The sequence below is a fragment of the Somniosus microcephalus genome, unplaced genomic scaffold (genome assembly GCF_052327205.1).
Source record: "Somniosus microcephalus isolate GS21.2 unplaced genomic scaffold, FLI_Smic_1.0 unresolved_chr1, whole genome shotgun sequence".
Lineage (NCBI taxonomy): Eukaryota > Metazoa > Chordata > Chondrichthyes > Squaliformes > Somniosidae > Somniosus > Somniosus microcephalus.
The window spans coordinates 53,880,096-53,889,885 of record NW_028225179.1 but is presented as its reverse complement, the minus strand read 5'-3'; positions in this window follow the sequence as shown (position 1 = coordinate 53,889,885).

The window sequence follows — 9,790 nt, the reverse complement described above, 5'->3', positions numbered from 1 at the left end:
TTGTGTTTCACTTCTCACACTGGGTGACAGAGTTACTGTACCAACAATGAATACATCACATCCCCTAAACATTGTTCCGATATAAAATAAAAATTGCCAAATAAAAACTGAATGCGTAACTGGGAAGTAACAGAAAAAGAGCACAATTCTGAAAAACACTGAGTTTCCCAGCTTGCAAACTGGTCCGTTTTATCAATTTAGGAGCGGTTTCTGTAACTGCGCATGATTTTGAACACGCAGCTTTCATGAACTGGCTTCAGACTGCGATACCATTGCGCCACAGTGAACGGAGTAAAGTTGGGATCTATAGGAGTGAGATCAGTGCGGACTGTGGCTCAGGCTTTCCGAGTGCGAGAGGTGGAAGCAGCAACAGCCAGGCCATCTCAACAACAGCGCAGGATCCCCGCCCTCTAATTCAGCGATTCACCCTGTCCCTGAACACGTCATCTGACTTGCCGATAATAAACGGAGCAGAGGTTTCCATCGTGTTGTGATTATCACGTTCACCTCTACACGCGAAATGTCTCTGGTTCGATCCCGGGTGGAAACATTATTTGGAACTTGCTCCAGAAGAACCTCCAGGAGCGAAGAATGAAGCCATTGTTTTCGGTCACCATCACGAACTCTGTTCCCTAGCCATTGACTCCATCCCTCTCCCAAATAATTTTTTGAGGCTGAACATCACTGTTCGCAACCTTGGTGTCATAATTGACCTTGAAATGAGCTTCTGACCACATATCCGCGGTATAACGATGGCCACCTACTTCCACCTCTGTAACATCGCCTGTATACACCCCTTGTTTTGCTCATGCGCTGCTGAAACCCTCATCCATGTCTTTGTTACCTCTAGACTTGACTATACCAACGCACTCCTGGCTGGCCTCCAAGATTCCACCCTACATAAACTTGAGATCATCCAAAACTCGGCTGCCCGTGTCCAAACTCGCTCCAAGTCCCGTTCGCCCATCACTCCTGTGCTCGCTGACCTACATTGGCTCCCGGTTAAGCAGTGCCTCGATTTCATAATTCTCATCCTTGTTTTCAAATCTCTCCAAGGCCTCGCCCCTCCCTATCTCTGTAATCTCCTCCAGCCCCACAACACCCGAGATATCTGCGCTCCTCTAATTCTGCCCTCTTGAGGATCCCTGATTATAATCGCTCAATCTTTGCTGGCTGAGCCTCCTGTTGCCGCCCTAAGCTCTGGAATTCCTTGCCTAAACCTTTCCGCCTCGCTACCCCACCTTCCTCCTTTAAGACGGTTCTTGAAACATATCTCTTTGACCAACTGCCCTAATTTATCCTTGTGTGGATCGGTTTCAAATTTTTTGACTTAAAACACTCCTGTGCAACGCCTTGGGACGTTTTCCTACGTTAAAGGCGCTATGTAAATACAAGTTGTTGTTTTTATTGTTGTTGAGCGCCACCGAGAGCCCGATGTACTCTCCAGATAACGAAACCCCTCGGTCCTACTCTGAAATTGAGCTCAGATTTTGTCGGATGTTTGACGCCAATTATGTGTGTGATACTGTCCATCAGGGCAATGGTAATTGAACATCCTGTATGGACGATCTCGCTCCATCAATGTTGAAGTTCGGCAGTTAAATGAATCTATAATTGTGGATATGGGGTTTGGGCGATTCTCTGTACGCAACTTGCGTCGTTATAATCCTGAACAACGTGTTCAGGTGAATCGTTGTTTGTGTTCAAAATGATGTAGGAAACATGTACAGATAACCCGTGAGTTTACACATCTTCTCCTTTGTGTCAATGGCTTACTCACTGCGTTGAAATCGAATCTAATTCCTGTATATTTTTCTTTGTCTGATAGTTGCTGCTTTAACAGTTAAAACTGACCGCACCTTCCCTCCTGTCAATAAGCAATACTGAAGGGCTCCTTTAAAAGTCTCATGCTTTATTGCACCACCATGTTGTTTAATTGAGGTGCATTGGCTGGGGTTATATGCTAGAATGCAGCAGGAGTTACTCTCATGTATTCACGAGCTGGTGAATTTACCAAAGGCTGCACCAGATTCCTGGTGTCCTAAGCACTGAACATTTTTACCCAACTCCTAATATATAGTCTGCAAAAATGAGAACGGATGAAAATACATCACGTGCAGAACACAATATCTTTTTAAAGTTTTGCCTGTGACTCGTTAACCATGTGAGTATTTCGCTGAGTCGGAAACAGAAAGTTAGCGGTTGATTAATGGCGATTAAAACAAACTTTTCACACAGTTTATTGAGTTTTGTGTAATTAATAAAATAAACAGTTTTCTGAAAGTTAATTCCTCGACGTGGAATGGAACCATCGTCGCCTGGATAAGAGATTTATAGATGAACAGTTGCTGTTCTGGGCTGTTCCTCTCATTATTTAGAGAGCAGCGGTTTCTGAAGTGTAACTTTCGTCTCAAGTACAACAGGTCCCCGGTTCAATCATCACTTGTAGGCAGAGAGCAATAAAATATATGAACAGCCGCGCAGTATTCTCCTTTTCTCTATACAGTTCTGTACACACTCAAACTCTACAGAGACACCGACAGTCTGGGAGATCATTACAGGATCCTGCAGCGCTGCCTCGGTCAATAGCAACAGTTCGGAGCCGCATTTGAGGCCCGGCAACATACCCATTGTGTTGGTTTACTGTTCCCCAGCTCCTGGAGTGAGTGAGGCCGCGACAGCAGCAATGTTCAGGCCGCCTGTCCGTCCGGTTCCCTCCAAGCGCCCGCTTCAGTGATAGCTTGTTTCGCAGCGATGGGCAGTTTACGCTCTCTGAGGCTGCAATCGCTGCAATTTGGAAACCGCTGCTCTCTAAATAATTGTAGGCACAACTCAGAAGAGAACTGTCATCTATAAATGCTCTTATTCGTGCGACATGGGTTCCATTAACTTTTCGAAAACTGCTAATTTATTAATTAAGCAAAACTCATTAAACTGTGCAAAACGTTTCTGGTAATCGCCAGTAATCAACCGATAACTTTCTGTTTCGGACTGATCGAAATACACACATGGTTAACGACTCATAGGCAAAACTTTAAAAAAAAGTGTTGTGTTATGCATGTGATAAATTTACATCCGTTCTCATTTTATAGACTGCACTTTTAGGAGTTGAGTAAAAATGTTCTATGTTTATGACGCCAGGAATCTGGTGCAGCCTTTGGTAAATTCATCAGCTCGCGAACACATCAGAGTAACTCCTGCTGCACTCTGTCATATAACCCCAGCCAATGCTCCTCAATTAAACAACAGTAACCAGTGCCGCAGCCCCGCACACTATTAAGCAATCTGAAAAATTAAGTAAATGAGCATGGATAACTCCAACCCACGGTGCACGTCTCTAGTGGTGCAATCGTTTAGCGTGCCATATTTCTATGAGAGTAGAGGTTCTGGAAATGCCGGCGTTGTGATTTCGAGCCTCACTTGTAGCAGCCAATGCTTTTCCGGTGTGATATTTCTACCGGAGCTGAAGGTACAATTGGTGTTTGCGGAAGCTTTCTCCTTATTAGTTGTTTCACGTAGGCACTTAGTTTCCTCAGGCCCACCGTGTTGCAATAACGGATGCGAGTTTTAAAGGAGCCCTTCAGTGTTACTTATTGACAGGACGAAAGTGGAGTCAGTGTTAACTCTTAAAGCAGCAACTATCAGGCAAAGTATAATGTGCAGGAAATAGATTTGATTTCAACGCAGTGACTAAGAATTTGGCACAATCGAGAAGATGTGTAAACTCACGGGTTATCTGTACGAACATACTAATTAGGAGCAGGAGAAGGCCACTCGGCCCCTCGAGCCAGCTCCGCCATTCAATAAGATCATGGCTGATCATCGACATATACTCCACTTTCCTGCGTGATCCCCATATCCATTGATTCCCCTAGTGTCCAAAAACCTATCTATCTCAGCCTTGAATATACTCAAAGACTCAGCATTCACAGCCCTCTGGGGCAGAGAATTCCAAACATTCACAACCCTCTGAGTGAAGAAATTCTTAAGGAAGCTCGGAGCTCTTTGCCTGAGATTTGTCCCACGGATGTGAGAGGATGGATTTACCTTCTTTAACTGAAGAATGACGGAAAGTTTGATACATATTTTAAAAATTGTATTCTTTGTAGTGCGTTTCATGAATCTTCTTTAATTTAAAAGGATTACCGAAATACTTCAGTCAGAATTTAAACTTTGCATTGGCCGGAAATGGAACCCGCATGGCAGGCGAGAATTCTACCTCTGGACCAACAGAGCCTAGTATTCAATTCTGTTGTTACGCTCCTGATTCTTTTAATGAAAGAATAAAACACAAAGCAAAATGTTGCAGAGTCTGGAAATGAAATTATTCAGAAAATGCTGTAAACACTCCGCAGGTCCGGGATCATCTGTGGAGATGGAAACACAGGGTTAACGTTTCAGGTCGATGAGCTCTCCTCCGATCTAATTTTTCGCACCAATCATTGAGAAAATTGCAGGTCATTTTATTAAAATTGATATTTCCACGCTCTGGTCTGTGTGGTTTTCAGATACAGAGTTATTTTGTTGCTTAATTTCACTAATTATAAAACAAAGCTGGGAGTGCAAGCCAGAAACACGTGTTTACTGAACAGGCACTTTAACCAACTGAGCCACGGAATTTTAAGAGAGGTAACTTTTCAGGTCGACGAAGGGTCATTGACCTGAAACGTTAACTCCCTTTCTCTCTCCACAGATGCTGACTGACCTGCTGAGTATTTCCAGCATTTCCTGTTTTTATTTCAGATTTCCAGCATCCGCAGTCTTTTGCTTTTGTGCCAAAGTATTTTTCCTGAGCTAAAGGTATTGCAGTTTTCTCTGGTTGTGTTTATCTTTCATTCTCCATCTATGAGTTGTTTCTGAATCCATGAGTTTGTGCTGCTTTGTGGGTGAGCGGCAGACTTGTAGATATGTCCGGCTCGCGCTCCCAGATTGACAGTGTGGAAAATGTGGAGCAGGCTTCTGTAAACAAGCGGGTTAACATTATACAGTTTCTGTACACCTGAGACTGAATTCCTGTTTTTAATAACAAAATCGCGGGTTTCTTGCGTGTACTGGACACAAGCTCGGTGCAGAATTTTTGCCAGTTATTATTTTAAATCTTCTGCAATGTCACCAAACTGAGGGATTTGGGGATTTTCGTCTAAAGAACGGGGCTCATCCGCGATTTGGGTCCTCGTCTCTCGCATTTAAGTCAGTGGATTTTTCTGTGCGAGAATCATACCGGTAGACACCATCTCTCAATGTTTCCGTCTCTCTATCTTGCCTCTCTGTGTTTTCCACAGATAGACGTCTCAGGCTTCCTTGAACTGCCAAGGCTGATCTAACCTGCCACAACAGCAGGAAACGGTTAAGAAAGAAATAGTGACTGAGACGGCAGGGTAAGTAATTAAGTAAAGTGAAATTCGAACTTTCAAACAGAACCTGGTGAAGTGAGGATGATATTTTGACTTGAAATGTTTAGTGTACCGCAGATATTGCTGTACATTTTATAGGAAAGCCATATTGGACGGACAGAAGCGGTCTGAATGAAATGCTATGGCTTCATTGCCAGCGACTCGTTAGTCCTCGGGTTTGAATTCTCGCTTGGGGGGTTTCCATTGATTGATATGGGAGTGGTTCTCAGGTTCAAATGATGTCTTTTTACAGTTGCAGAAAGTGCGCAGATTGCTGACATGTGAATTGTTCACAATTCGAAACGACCTCATTGGCTATTCTCAGTCCTTGAAGGACATCAAAGTGGTTTTGCTTCAGAAGTTCATCATCGAAACCTGACTGAACAGCGACTCTGGCGGCATTCGAATCCACAGCCTTTGAATAACTTTTACCAACTCTTGACACGAGAAGTTCAACGCGCTATTCATTGCGCAACAGAGCCGATTACGTCGGAGGATGCTGAATCCGTGAGTTTGAGCTTCTTTGTGGGTGACTGGGAGACTTGAAGATATGTTTACGTGATTTCCCTGTAAATCATTTCCACTTCCGTCTGTTCCCAAAGTTTGTAGAAACGAATTAATGAGAGGATCAAATTGATCGCTCGGAGAAACTCGTCCGCTAAATATTGAAAGTTCACAGTGTTTATTGTGAGCGGTTTAGATTTATTCAGACGCACATCTGGTATAAAAGTAGCCGTGATCTGGGCGTCATTCGAACAGGCGGTCTTATAATCTGGAGTTAGACAGGTTCCCGAAATCCTGTGTGCGTCTCAAATATCCCCATATACAGGCTCTTCCATTATAGGGTCGCACTTTGAGACACCACGTCATCAATTCTAACTGTGTTGCACATGAAGGCTTTCAAACCCCCGCCAGCTCCCGCGGGGTGTGAGACAGCCATGAGAAGCAACATTCCCTCTCAGCACCCATATCCCGCTTGCTTCTGCTGCCTGCTGCCAGTAATCTGCAACAAACCCAATTGCAGAGACAGGGCGCAAATAACAATCGGGGAAAGAGGCATGAACTCAAAATCCAAATTAGCAGGACAGGATCTGAGTGACAATTAATGTTCTGGGGTGTGAACTTCCGTTAGAGCTGCAAACAAAAAGGTGTAAGAGAGAGAGAATCTATTTGCTCTGTTGGGAGGGTCCAGCACAACGGGGTCTAACGCTAAAATTAGAGCTACCACGTTCAGGGATGATATAAGGAAGCTGTTCTTCACACAAGGGTAGTGGGAATCTGGAACTCCCTTCCTGGAGCAGCTGTTCAGGCTGGGGTTCAATTGACAATTTCCAAATGAGATCGATAGATTTGTGTTCGGCGAGGATGTGAAGGTTTATGGAATCATTGCAAGTAGATGGAGTTCAGATACAGATCTGCCATGATCTAATTGAATTGCGGAGCAGGCTCGAGGGCCTGAATGGCCTTGTGATGTTTCTATGTTCTTATGACAGTAACAGGACAGAAACATCAACAGCTGCCAACATACGTCGCATTTTATTCATAGTTAACAGCAAAAATATCCGTGCCGTGCGCAACTATGCTGTAGCCAGAAAAAATACGCGAAGCTGACATGTGGCGCTGTGATCATTGATCATATCATCGTTAGTGCTCTGCATTGTGGCCGCAGTAACCTCGGTTCAAACTTAAATCATGTCACAGCTCGCTTTTTATCTTCTGTCCTCTGCGGCACCTGCCAATGGAACTGACTGAAAAATCAATCTTTATGACATGAAAAATTATGTTTTTTTGGCGGTGAAAACCTTTTTACTCCTTTAAAACCCCGCGCTCTCACAAGCCTGAGCTTGATGCCCCATAATTCAAACCCACCTCTTCTCCCAGGTTTTAACTCTTCCACAATCAGTAGCCATTCTTTACTTCCCTCCTTCCATTTCATTGTCACTTGCCTGCGGTATTACCTTAATCTAGCATTCACTTTCATGTGCTTACGTGGTTAAATTCTCTCTGCTACCACCGCGGTTCATGGGGGCACATGTCCCATTCGCACCAATGTACAACCAGTCGATACATTTAGATCTGTGTGACAGATCGACAGATAATCACTGTGAAAGCAGGACTGAACTTCAGATGGACAGCGGCCGGATTGTTCACGAAATTTCCTTGGAGAATCTTGTTAACTGAAGGACTGGGATTTATTTCAATGCTGGTTCGTGCTTTTCCCAAAACTGTTGTAGTGCGTGAGTGACAGGGAGCGCTACCTAGCTGCCAATGAGGGTTTAAATGTGAACAAGTGGCCCGCTGTTGCAGTGCAGTTGGATCGGAAGTGCTTCGTCTTAATCTTAACAGTTCCTTTGAAGTGTGCGATTGAAACAAATAGAGGTTAAATGGAAAGAGCACTAGTGGGTGAAACCAGCAATTACAGGAGGTTGGCCATAATTGAAATGTTTTTGAATGCCCATGGCGCGGGACCCTCTGTTCTTTATGAAGAGCGGGGGCAGGAATACAGTTTAACAGAAATAAATTGTACAGACGTGTTACAAATCAGAAAACAGCACTGGTCTAAGATCGATAACAGTTTGAAATTAAATTCATTTCCAAAGGATAAAGTTAACCCTTTCTGCCAGCTCCCACTTCATTTGCTTTTTCTGTTTATCGTTCAAGCGGTGTAAGAACATAAGAACATAAGAAATTGGAGCAGATTAGGCCATTCAGCCCTTCGAGGATTGCCCCGAACAGCAGATTTGGGCACTGAATCTATTTCTATTGTTGCAGGAGTTGTTCTGTTCCTCTAATAGTTCCCTCACCAGGAAAACGCCTGTTTTAACTCACAGGCATTAAATGGGCAGTTTTATTATAGGTTGGAGAGTTTCCATCAAAAAGATTTTAATAAATCTGCAAAAAGACGAGGTTAGGACTGGAACTGATAAGATGTCGATCACAGAGTTAACATCAAATTCAGGCTCATTGTCCAATGAAGCAGGAAACCGTGAACAAGAAGGATGTGAATGAAGCAATGAGGGAAGCAAGGGAGGAAGGAGGAAGGAGCTCTCGATTCGATCTTCTTTCCATTAGAGCTGGGTGAAATATTAGGCTGAAAAATTGGGAGAATTTTACCAAACAGGGAGAGAAAATATTGTCTAACTTGGGGAATGTAACATTTTCAGGCCACGTATCTTCCAACTGGATTAACAGTCCTGAGACGTTAATGTCTCACCAACCTCGAACTAACATTATTATACAAAAGGAGTCATCCAAAAATCCCTTTTATTTCAGTATTTCTGTTTCAAACGGTAGAAACAACCTTTAATAAAGTCTCTTTACCACATGTCCTGCCTGTGTTCCCAGATTGACAATGTGGAAAATGTGGAGCAGGCTTCTGGATACAAACGGACTTATATATTTATTTTACAGATTCGGCACTTCTGGGACTGAACTCCTGCTTTAAAGAATAAAATTGCCGTTTTCTTGCGATGTACTGAACAAAGGCTGATTTTCTGCCAGTTATTATTTGAAGACTTGTGGAATGTCTCCAGGCCGAGGAAAGTGGTTCTATTAAAATTTTGGAGCGCGTCCGGGATTTGGACCTGGTGCCTCTTGCATTTTAATTGTTGTGAATTCCCAAAACAAGAATCACACCCCTAGAGCAAAGAGCCACTAACCCTGCAATGCGTGTTTAATCTCGGCCATGATAATTTCACATACATAAAGCAGATATTTTAGATCAGAGACAGCGTTAAATCTCATATATTGCTCAAATGCATCAATGTGTGAATATGACATTAAATGTGTTTCAGTACAGTGGGGGGATTTAAAGCAGATTCGGGGCCAGTGCATTCCAAGGTAATCTTACCTGTGGTTGTCTTGCCTCCCTCCCACATGCTGCCGGTTTTTAGACCTTGTTTTATATCTGCTGCTTTGCTGGGCCAGTGCATTCGACAGTCTCACAACCCTTTCTACAAATACCCTTTCACTGCTTGACTTCTCTGTTCATTAGTTATGAATCACCTTGAGCTGCAATGGTGGTGTTTTTGACGTCAAATTAAAAGGCAGCCTATTGGAAACACGTTGGTTTCACAGTTTCTTTTGCACAGGAATGAACCTGAATCTTTCAAGATGGAATATTGTGTTTGCTGCACCAAAATAAACAATATCTTGTTATAAATGTTGGCTCATTAGTTCCCCGGTGTCAGAGGAAGAATTGTCTGATCCCCACATTTATTTCATACTAGCAGGGGAGCCCGGCGTTGCCAGGGCAATTTTGGGGTGCGCGGTGTCCGTGACCCTGTGTGTCCCCCCTCTCTGTCCCTCTCCCCCTCTTCTTGTGCTGTCCTCTCCCTGCATCCCTCCCTCCGCTCCCCCTGCCCCCCTCACCTCCCCCTCCCCCCACACCTCCCTCT